The following is an 11,040-nucleotide window of genomic DNA, read 5'->3' as shown; positions in this document are numbered from 1 at the left end:
CATGGTTACACCTTATCTTCACGTTAGTCAAACAGTTGGCTCGTTGGTCTCGGGCTGTGATTTCCCTTCGGAGTTGTTAATTGAAATTTACGAGGGGTCCCAGAGGAGCCCTGATATTGCTCGCATATTTTGAAATTGCATCGAACTTTTGCAAAGAAGGACTTGCATATCTGCAGCGCCTTTCAGGAACTCATGTCGCCCCAAAGCGCTTTACAGCCATTGAGTTATGTTTGAAGTGTTGTAGTTTGGGGAAAGATGTGCCCAGATCACCAAACATGTACCTCAACTCTTTGCAAAGAGTTTGGTGCAAATAATCAGGCGTCTCAGGGACTTGGACTTTCTTTGAATAAGTTCTGCTTGTACCTGCATTCAAGCTTGAAACAGCAACTGGGCTTCCATCTCACGGGACGTTTGGGGTTGATGTGTGTCGCTTTCAATCTTTGAAATTTCACCAAGCAAAGAAACGGTGAATCCAACTGTCCCTGTTAGCATTTAGTTCCCGTTGAATCACAGGAATATCCGCAGTCAGGAGCTGAAAAGAAATTCAAACCTAATACCGGCTTCGGGACAATCAGAATACTTTGTCACAGACAAGGCACCGGAAGGCTGGAAGGTAGATCACACCGGTTGTGGGAGAGCTGGTTGGCGGTGACATAGAAGTGTCTGCAGTGTGCGGGACCAGACTGTATCCACACATCCACAATGAATGTCCCTCCATTTATTTGGGAAAAGTACAACTGAGAGTGGACAAGTTCCACACCGGTCGGAGCAATCTGAAGCTTTAACTGACTGACACCCTGGTTTTGGATGCCTTGCACCTTATACTTCCATCAGTCTTTGTGGCGCAATGGGTTAGCGCGTTTGGCTGTTAACCGAAAGGTTGGTGGTTCGAGCCCACCCAGGGACGAAGAGTTTAACTTTTTTTCCCCGAGTATTCGGTGCCGCACAGTCCCAGGTTGTCATTGTGCGTTTTGGCTGCACGAATCTATTCCGCAAATGTTGCCAGCAGTGCTGTTATCCAATTAGTTCCCACTTCAATATTTTATGAGCATTCAGTTCAAGTAAAACGATAACAATTTTTTACATGGATCATGTTCCATCCAGCCCATTAGAAATAAATTATGTTATTGGGTTTAAAGAAACTGGTGGAAATTGATTCTATTGGTACATATATAAAACTGGAACTACGGTCTCAAGTGCTCCTCCTATCAAGTATAGACACACACACAATCAATGGTTTTACAACTGAGTCATAAACACTTACAATTTTAAACCATTCTCATACAGCGTGTAAATGAGATAGGGATAAAACTTCATCACATGTAAAGAGAAAATGAATGATTGAGGATACCACTGTTCCTCAGTAATTATATTATTATTTATTTCATTCTGAAGAAGGTTATCGGCTAATTAACGGTGATTAAAAGAATTCTTACTTTTGCACGTTGGCTGCATGTCGTCAATTTTATCAGGTTTTGAATTTAAAAATGGGTTACAATGCTGGTTGAATACATGACCCCAAAGTCTGTTTGGGATCACAGGTTGAGTCTCTCTGGTGGTTTACGCTCTCTTGTAGAGCGCCTGAGTTGGGGCTCCGGTTGTTGGGCGCTGGCCTGTGTGTCTGCTGTTTGCGGTGCCTCAGGCCTATCCGGACTGCCCACAGTGACTGGGCTCTCCTCCCTTTGTTTCCGGTGATCGGTCACCTGTGCTAGAGTGAACTCTATATCATGTTTTTCCTCTGCTTCTTCTTTGGGGTTGCTGAACCTCCTTTTTGCTGGATCCACGTGTTTGCGGCAGATTTGTCCATTGGTTAATTTAACTACCAGAATCCTATTGCCCTCTTTGGCAATCACAGTGCCTGCGAGCCATTTAGGCCCTGCCGTGTAGTTGTGGACAACAACAGTGTCGTTTACACCAATATATCGTGCCCCCGCATTCCTGTCATGGTAGTTATATTGTGATTGGCGCCTGCTCTCAACAATTTATTTCATGGTGTGATGTATAAGGGATAACGGCATTTGAGCATCCTTATCATTAGCAACCCTGCGGGTGGAACCCCTGTGAGCGAGTGTGGTCGGGATCTATTGGCCAACAGGAGGCGTGATAAGTGGCTTTGCAGGGAACCCCCTTGGATTCTGAGCATCCCCTGTTTGATTATCTGCACTTTTCGTTCTGCCTGGCCGTTTGAGCCGGCTGGAACGAACGGTGCCTTTCTGAAATGGTTAATTCCATTGCCTGCCATGAAGTCCTGGAATTCAGTGCTTGTGAAGCACAGGCCATTGTCGCTGACCAAGATGTCCGGTAGACCGTGGGCGGCGAACATTGCCCGTAGACTTTCTACCCTGGCAGAGGATGTGCTTGAATTTAAAATGTCACACTCGATCCATTTCGAGTGAGCGTCTACTACAACCAAAAACATTTTCCGATGAAAGGACCTGTGTAGTCATCATGGATGCGTGACCAAGGCTTGGCGGGCCATGGCCAGGGGCTAAGGGGGGCTTCCCTGGGCGCATTGCCCAGCTGGGCACACGTGTTGTACCTGCGAATACAAACTTCCAGATCTGCATCTATCCCTTGGCACCAAACGTGTGACCTGGCAATTGCCTTCATCATGACAATGCCCGGATGCTCATTGTGGAGTTCTCTGATGAACACCTCTCTGCCCATCTAGGACATGACTACGCGGTTTCCCCACAGTAGGCAATCGGCTTGAATCGAGAGTTCATCCCTGCCCCTGTGAAATGGTTTAAATTCCTCAGGGCATGCCCTGTACGTGGCTGCCCAGTCCCCATTCAGGACACATTTCTTGACTAGAGACAATAGCGGGTCTCTATTTGTACAGACTTTAGTCTGACGGGCTGTCACGGGTGAGCCATCGCTTGCGAAAGCTTCAACAGCCATGACCATCTCAGCGGCATGCTCGGTAGCCCCCTCAGTGGTGGCTGGTGGGAGCCTGCTGAGAGCATCAGCGCAGTTTTCAGTGCCCGGTCTGTGCAGAAATTTTGTGTAGTCATAGGTGGCTAACGTGAGTGCCCACCTCTGTATGCGGACCGATGCGTCTGCATTTATGGCCTTGTTGTCGGCCAAAAGGGACGTGAGGGGTTTGTGTACTGTCTCCAGATCAAATTTCCTGCCAAACAGGTACTGGTGCATTTTCTTTACCGAATATACACATGCGAGCGCCTCCTTTTCTCTCATCCCGTAGCCCCTTTCTGCCTGGGACAGACTTCTGGAGGCATAAGCTACCTGCTGTAACTGACCCTTGGCATTGACATGCTGCAACACACACCCGACACCATAGGACGACGCATCGCACGTTAACACAAGTTTCTTACATGGGTCATATCGCGTTAACAGATTGTTGGAACATAACAAATTGTGTGCTCTATTAAAAGCCCTTTCCTGGCTGTCCCCCCAGACCCATTCGCGACCTTTGCTTCGGAGCACGTGTAGCGGCTCTAGCAGCGTGCTCAATTTGGGAAGAAAGTTACCAAATAGTTCGGGAGCCCCAGGAACAAACGCAGCTCCGTCGTGTTACGGGGTCTGGGTGCTCTCTGGATCGCTTCCGTCTTGGAAGCAGTAGGGCTCATCCCGTCTACTCCTACCCTCATCCCCAGGAATTCTACCTCTGGAGCTAGGAAGATGCACTTCGCCTTTTTCAGTCGCAGCCCTACCCGGTCCAGTCTGCGTAGCACCCCCTCCAGGTTGTGGAGGTGTTCTTCAGTCTCGTAACCCGTGATGAGGATGTCGTCCTGAAAAACCACCATCCCTGGAATCGACTTGAGGAGGCTTTCCATATTTCGTTGGAAGATCGCGGCGGCCGAGCGAATCCCGAACGGACATCTGTTGTACTCAAACAACCCCTTGTGTGTCGTGATGGTGGTCAGCTTCTTCAACTCTCTCGTCAGCTCCTGGGTCATGTAAGCTGAGGTCACGTCCAATTTTGAAAAAAGTTTGCCACCGGATAGCATCGCAAAGAGGTCCTCCGCTCTCGGTTGCGGGTACTGGTCTTGGAGTGACACCCGATTGATGGTGGCCTTGTAATCACCATATATCCTGACCGACCCATCCGCCTTGAACACCGGTACAATCGGGCTCGCCCAATCACTGAATTCGACTGGCAAAATGATACCTTCCCTCAGCAGGCGGTTCAATTCACCTTCTATCTTTTCCCACATCACGTACGGCACCGCTCTGGCCTTGTGGTGTCCTGGCCTGTCCGGGTTTAGGTGAATCATGACCTTGGCCCCCATGAAAGTGCCAATGCCGTGTTGAAATAAGGAGTCAAATTTGTGCAGGATCTGTGAGCATGAAACTCGCTCCACAGAGGAAATAGCATTAACATTGCTCAATTTCCAGTTCATGACAGCAAGCCAACTCCTCCCCAGTAGTGCGGGACCATCCCCCGGTACAACCCAGAGTGGCAACCTTTTCCCCGAATCTTTGTGGGTCACGATTATCGCGGCGCTGCCAAGCACCGGAATGATCTCCTTGGTGTATGTCCGTACCTGTGCGTCCATCGGTGATAATTTTGACCCTACTGGCCTTGGACGCCCACAACTTTTCAAACTATTTGATACCCATCAGGGACTGCCTAGCCGCCGTGTCTAGCTCCATTGATACTGGGATGCCACTGAGGAGCACTTTCATCATTATCGGTGGCGTCCTGGTGTATGAACTGTATACGTGCTCCACATGAACTCACTGAACTTCAGCTTCCAGCGATTTCCCCCAGCGTTCATTTCTGCAATTTCTGTCGGTATTTTGTTCATCTCTGCAAACTCCGGCTGAGTTTGTGCGTCCATGCCTCCAACATGAACTGTTGTTGGAAACAAAAGATCCCTTGCTCATCAATCATCCCTGACTACCCCTGTGACTGTCCTTGAGTGTGCCATTAACAGGTGTTGATGGCCCCATTACTGGCCACATTGTCCCTTGCAATGGTGTGAATCGCCGTTCTGCTTGCCATTATCACTGTCGAACTTCCCCTCTGGGTTCGACTACATGTTGGGGCATGCCCGATTGTCCTTGTCTGCCTGGAGAACTGTGTGCTGCTTCAACAATGTTGATTCTCTGTCCCAACCATTCCTTAACACAGTATCTCTCGTCTATTCTGCTAGCGGCCATGCTCACGTGGTTTAAATCCCAGTTTCTCGTCGCCATTGATACATCCTTACTATACAGTAGAAATGCACACGAGGCCCATGCTTGAGAGAAGGTCAGTCTGTGGCCTGTCCTTTATTCCTTAGCACTCAAGTGATGAAAGTGGGTGGAGCTTCCCCTTTTATACCTGAAGGTCCAGGTTAGAAGTGTCTCCCACAAGTTCACCACCTAGTGGTCATTGTTCTCACAGTGTACAACTGAGGTCAGATTATATATGGGTTACAATGTTGGTTGAATACATGACAATAAGCACTTAAAATTTTAAACCATTCTCCTAAAATACAGTGTGTAAACGAGATAGGGATAAAAGTTCATCACATGTAAAGAGAAAATTAATGATTGAAGCTAGTAAAAGATCCTTTCGGAATAAGTGATCACAGTATGGTTGAATTTGTAATACAGATTGAGGGTGAGGAAGTAGTGTCTCAAACGAGCGTACTATGCTTAAACAAAGGGGACTACAGTGGGATGAGGGCAGACTTGGCTAAAGTAGACTGGAAACACAGACTAAACGGTGGCACAATTGAGGAACAGTGGAGGACTTTTAAGGGGCTCTTTCATAGTGCTCAACAAAAATATATTCCAGTGAAAAAGAAGGGCAGTATGAGAAGGGATAACCAGCCGTGGATAACCAAGGAAATAAAGGAGAGTATCAAATTAAAAACCAATGCGTATAAGGTGGCCAAGTTTAGTGGGAAAATAGAAGATTGGGAAAATTTTAAACAACAGCAAAGAATGACTAAGAAAGCAATAAAGAAAGGAAAGATAGATTACGAAGGTAAACTTGTGCAAAGCATAAAAACGGATAGTTAAAGCTTTTACCGATATATAAAACGGAAAAGAGTGACTAAAGAAAATGTTGGTCCCTTAGAAGATGAGAAGGGAGATTTAAAAATGGGAACTGTGGAAATGGCTGAGACCTTAAACAATTATTTTGCTTCGGTCTTCACAATGGAAGACACAGAAACCATGCCAGAAATTGCTGGTCACAGGAATGTGGGAAGAGAGGACCTTGAAACAATCACTATCACTAGAGGGGTAGTGCTGGACAGGCTAATGCGACTCAAGGTAGACAAGTCCCCTGGTCCTGATGAAATGCCAGGGTAGTAAAAGAGATGGCGGAAGTTATAGCAGATGTATTCGTTATAATCTACCAACATTCTCTGGACTCTGGGGAGGTACCAGCGGATTGGAAAGCAGCTAATCTAATGCCTCTGTTTAAAAAAGGGGGCAGACAAAAGGCAGGTAACTATAGGCTGGTTAGTTTAACATCTGTAGTAGGGAAAATGCTTGAAACTATCATGAAGGAAGAAATAGCGGGACATCAAGCTAGGAATAGTGCAATCAAGCAGACGCAGCATGGATTCATGAAGGGGAAATCATGTTTAACTAATTTATTGGAATTCTTTGAGGATATAACGAGCATGTTGGATAGAGGTGTACCGATGGATGTGGTGTATTTAGATTTCCAAAAGGCATTCGATAAGGTACCACACAAAAAGTTACTTCAAAAGATAAAGGTACGCGGTGTCAGTGGAAATGTATTAGCATGGATAGAGAATTGGCTGGCTAACAGAAAGCAGAGAGTCGGGATAAATGGGCCCTTTTCGGGTTGGAAAACGGTGGTTAGTGGTGTGCCACAGGGATCGGTGCTGGGACCACAACTGTTTACAATATACATAGATGACCTGGAAGAGGGGACAGAGTGTAGTGCAACAAAATTTGCAGATGACACAAAGATTAGTGGGAAAGCAGGTTGTGTAGAGGACACAGAGAGGCTGCAAAGAGATTTAGATAGGTTAAATGAATGGGCTAAGATTTGGCAGATGGAATACAATGTTGGAAAGTGTGAGGTCACCAAAATATCGTAATTTTCCCTTGGTGGTCGAGTGGTTAAGCTCCCGAGCACTAACCCTCTTTCTATTCTCAATCAGTTTATCGCATGAAAATAATTGAGGTCTGTGAGAGGATGAATAATTGCATATCTCGGGAGCCTATTATCAGCGAGGGCAGGCATCGACGACGAGGTTCAACACTGCCTCCAGTGCGCCAGTGCAGCCTTCGGCCGCCTGAGGAAGAGAGTGTTCGAAGATCAGGCCCTCAAATCTGCCACTAAGCTCATGGTCTAACGGGCTGTAGTGATACCTCTCCTCCTGTATGGCTCAGAGACATGGACCTTATACAGTGGACACCTCAAGTCGCTGGAGAAATACCACCAATGATGTTTCTGCAAAATCCTGCAAATCCCCTGGGAGGACAGACGCACCAACGTTAGCGTCCTCGATTAGGCTAACATCCCCAGCATCAAAGCACTGACCACACTCGACTAGCTCCGTTGGACGGGCCACATTGTTCGCATGCCTGACACAAGACTCCAAAAGCAAGCGCTCTACTCGGAACTCCGACACGGCAAGCGAGCCCCAGGTGAGCAGGGGAAACGTTTCAAGGACCCTCAAAGCCACTTCATAAAATGCAACATCCCCACCAACATCTGGGAGTCCCTGGATAAAGACCACCCTCAGTGGAGGAAGAGCATCTGGAGGGTGCTGAGAACCTCGAGTCTCATCGCCGAGAACATGCAGAACACATGCACAGGCAGCGGAAGGAGCGTGTGGCAAACCATTCCCACCCACCCTTTCCTTCAACCACTGTCTGTCCAACCTGTGACAGAGACTGTAATTCCCGTATTGGACGGTTCAGTCACCTGAGAACTCACTTTTAGAGTGGAAGCAAGTCTTCCTCGATTTCGAGGGATTGCCTATGATGATGATGAATTGCTGTAATCACCATTAATAACCCCATTACTTTCTGTTACACACTGAGTTTACAGACTCTCTGGCTTCTCCTGCCCTTTGCGGGACACTTGTTCCGGGTGTAACTTTACAAACTGGGTGAGTGCGCGGCCCCTTATTCTAAGATTATGCCCCTTAGTTCTAGTCTCCCCTATCAGTGGAAACATTCTCCTTGTCAAGCCCCCTCATAATCTTATACATTTTGATCAGATCACCACCTATTCTTCTGAATTCCAATGAGTAGAGGCCCAATCTACACAACCTTTCCTCATAAGTCAACCCCCTCATCTCCAGAATCAACTGAGTGAACCTTCTCTCAACTGCCTCCAGAGCAAGTATATCCTTTCGTAAATATGGAAAACAAAACTGCACGCAGTATTCCAGGTGTGACCTCACCAATACCCTGTATAACTGTAGCAAGATTTCCCTGCTTTTATACTCCATCCCTTTTGCAATAAAGGCCAAGATTATATTGGCCTTCCTGATCACTTGTTGGTGATCTAGTTTGCTAGATATGAAGGCCAGCTTAACATTAGTCTTATTTGATTATTTTCTGTACCTGACCATGACATTTACATAAAAACATGTTGACTCTGTCGAATCATGTTCTAATTTTCAAAGTGCCCTGACACCACTTCCTTAACAATGGATTACAGCATTTTCCCGATGACTGATGTCAGACTAACTGTCCTGTAGTTCCCGGTTTTCTCTCTCCCTCCTTTCTTGACTAGCGATGTTACATTTTCTACCTTCCGATCCGCTGGGACTGTTGTAGAATCTGGACATCGTGGTGCAAAGGTTACGGGTCTAACTCCCGATCAGGAGGGTGCGTGTTCAAATCAGTTAATTTAGCTGTTGTTCTTCCGGAATTGATATTGTGTTTGCTGTTTCACAATAACCAGACCCTTGCTCTAAAACCTGCCTCACTGTTTCCCCAGGGGCACGTTCATGTTACAATAAACATTCTGAATCAGATGCCTGAAGTACAGTGTGTAAAATGGGATATGGTTTAACAGTTAACATGCAAAGCACAGAACCAATTATTCAATTATCGACTTTCCCTCAGTTAACATTACTTTCACTGTGCAAAACAAGCTGATTGGTTAATTAATAAAGTTTGTCCGAGAAAGCGACATAAAATTTAACGATAATGATTCGCCCAACATGGGGCTCAAACCCACAACAGTGAGATTAAGAGTCTCATGCTGTATCTACTGAGCTAGCCAGGATTATGTAAATCCCATGTCCCTGTCGGTGATTGCAGCCAGGCGCCAGTTGGTTTCGCCCCATTTCCCGGTGTATCCCGATCCTGTCTGTCTCTCTGGCTCTGTTCAATCTGTGTGTGGCCACCTCCAGTTTGATTTTGAACAAATACCTGTGTTTGTGTATTCAGTAAAAACAGAAAATGCTGGAAACACTCAGCAGGTCGGGCAGTATCTGTGGAGGTGGGGAAGTGGGAATAATCGATGGGTTTGTTTGTGGCTTTGATCTGTTGCTGGGAAGTGAGGCAGCGCTGCAGGATGCTTTTTTTCGAGGTGTAGCAGAGGTTTCCGTCGTGTAACGGTTATCACCTTCGCTGCACATGTGAAATATCCTCGGTTTGAGCACAGACAGAAACATTATTTTGGAGAATATTTTTCTGTGGAATGCATTTTTTTAAAGTAGCCCGAGGTTCCTTTTATCATGAGCGATGACCATCTTAACTCACTCTCCTAAAAAACAGTGTGTGTAAAATCAGATAGGGGATAAAACTTCTTCAATGATTAAAGTTCCTTAACTCAGTAAAGTTCAGTTATTGAAGTTTCCATCAATTCATTGCATAAACATAATTGAGATGTGTGAGAGGATTAATAATGGCCTTTAATCGTTAATGAGCCCATTACTTTATGTTATTGACCCAGGTTACACACTCTCTTGCTTCTGAAAGAGTTGAGATGCGTGTGGGGTGATTGGGGCAGATCTTTCCCCACATTACAAGGCTCCATCAGTACTTCATTGACTTTAAATCACTTGAGGATATCCTGAGTTGTTGAAAGGCCACGTAAAAATGCTAGTCATTCTTTGCAAAAGTTCTAACCGCAAGTTCAAACTTCGCCGGCAAAAGGAGGCTCACCAAGAATTTGTTCTGACACACGACAAAGTCCTTAAAACTGGGATTCAGCAGTTCAGCTGCTCGCTTAACATTTCCGTCTGACCTGGTGCTGCAAGTGGAGATGTGTCCGCAGTGTAGCGTTTAACATGTTCACCTTACACACGGGAAAGCTCACCGGGCAGAAATATTTTGTTGGAACTTTCTCCTTAAGCTTTTTCAGGGGAGAGATTGTTCTCCAGTGAAAGGACATAAGATCATAAGATCGTAAGAATTAGGAACAGGAGTCGGCCATTCGGCCCATTTTAATGTATTCAAAGTGATTTCACCCGGGGATCTTTGGTGTGTTTGGGGAACATGATAACCGCTACACTACAGACACACGGTGGTAGATGTTGTCTTAGGAACATAACCAGAGCTCTAACCAACACAGCTGGCCGATACTTCAGGAGCTGGTTTTACGAGAATAGAATGACGGTGCTATATTTAGGAAGGCTGTGAGAGTGGCCGGAATTGATCTCGTATTTCCCAGACTTTATACACAGGAACATAGGAACAGGAGGAGGTCATTTGGCAGCGAGTGGTTGGGATCCAGAATGCGCTGCCTGAAAGGGTGGCGGAGGCAGAATTAATCTTATCTTTCAAAATGGATTTGGATAAGTATCTAAAGGTACAATATCTCAGAGGTGCAGGTAAAGGCCGGAGGAGTGGGACTAGCTGAGAGTCGGCACGGGCTCGACAGGCCGAACGGACTACATCCGTGCTGTAACCATTTCATGATTCTATATCATGTTTAAACTTGCTGTGGATGAACAATCGGAGGCGAGCTTAGTCTCCTGGTAAAAACGCTGATGCTGTCTGACCAGCTGAGATTTCCAGCATTTTCTGTTTTTATTTGCTATTTATTCTCCTGGCAAAAGGGTTCCCTTATTCCTTAATTGCTCTTTATTTCACTTCAATAAATAGATAACTTTGAGTGAGAGAAAACGGATCCAC

The 11,040-nt window shown here is 46.1% G+C and overlaps 1 non-coding gene across 1 annotated transcript; it reads left to right on the top strand.

Annotated features, from left to right (window-relative positions):
- The first annotated feature begins 833 nt into the window (after positions 1 to 833).
- On the top strand, positions 834 to 907 carry trnan-guu (transfer RNA asparagine (anticodon GUU)). The gene has a single exon. It is a non-coding gene; the product is annotated as a tRNA-Asn (tRNA).
- The last annotated feature ends 10,133 nt before the right edge of the window (positions 908 to 11,040 follow it).

Source organism: Pristiophorus japonicus, unplaced genomic scaffold (assembly GCF_044704955.1).
Source record: "Pristiophorus japonicus isolate sPriJap1 unplaced genomic scaffold, sPriJap1.hap1 HAP1_SCAFFOLD_75, whole genome shotgun sequence".
NCBI lineage: Eukaryota > Metazoa > Chordata > Chondrichthyes > Pristiophoridae > Pristiophorus > Pristiophorus japonicus.
Note: the sequence above shows the minus strand (reverse complement) of the source record. Positions and strands in the feature narration are given on the sequence as shown.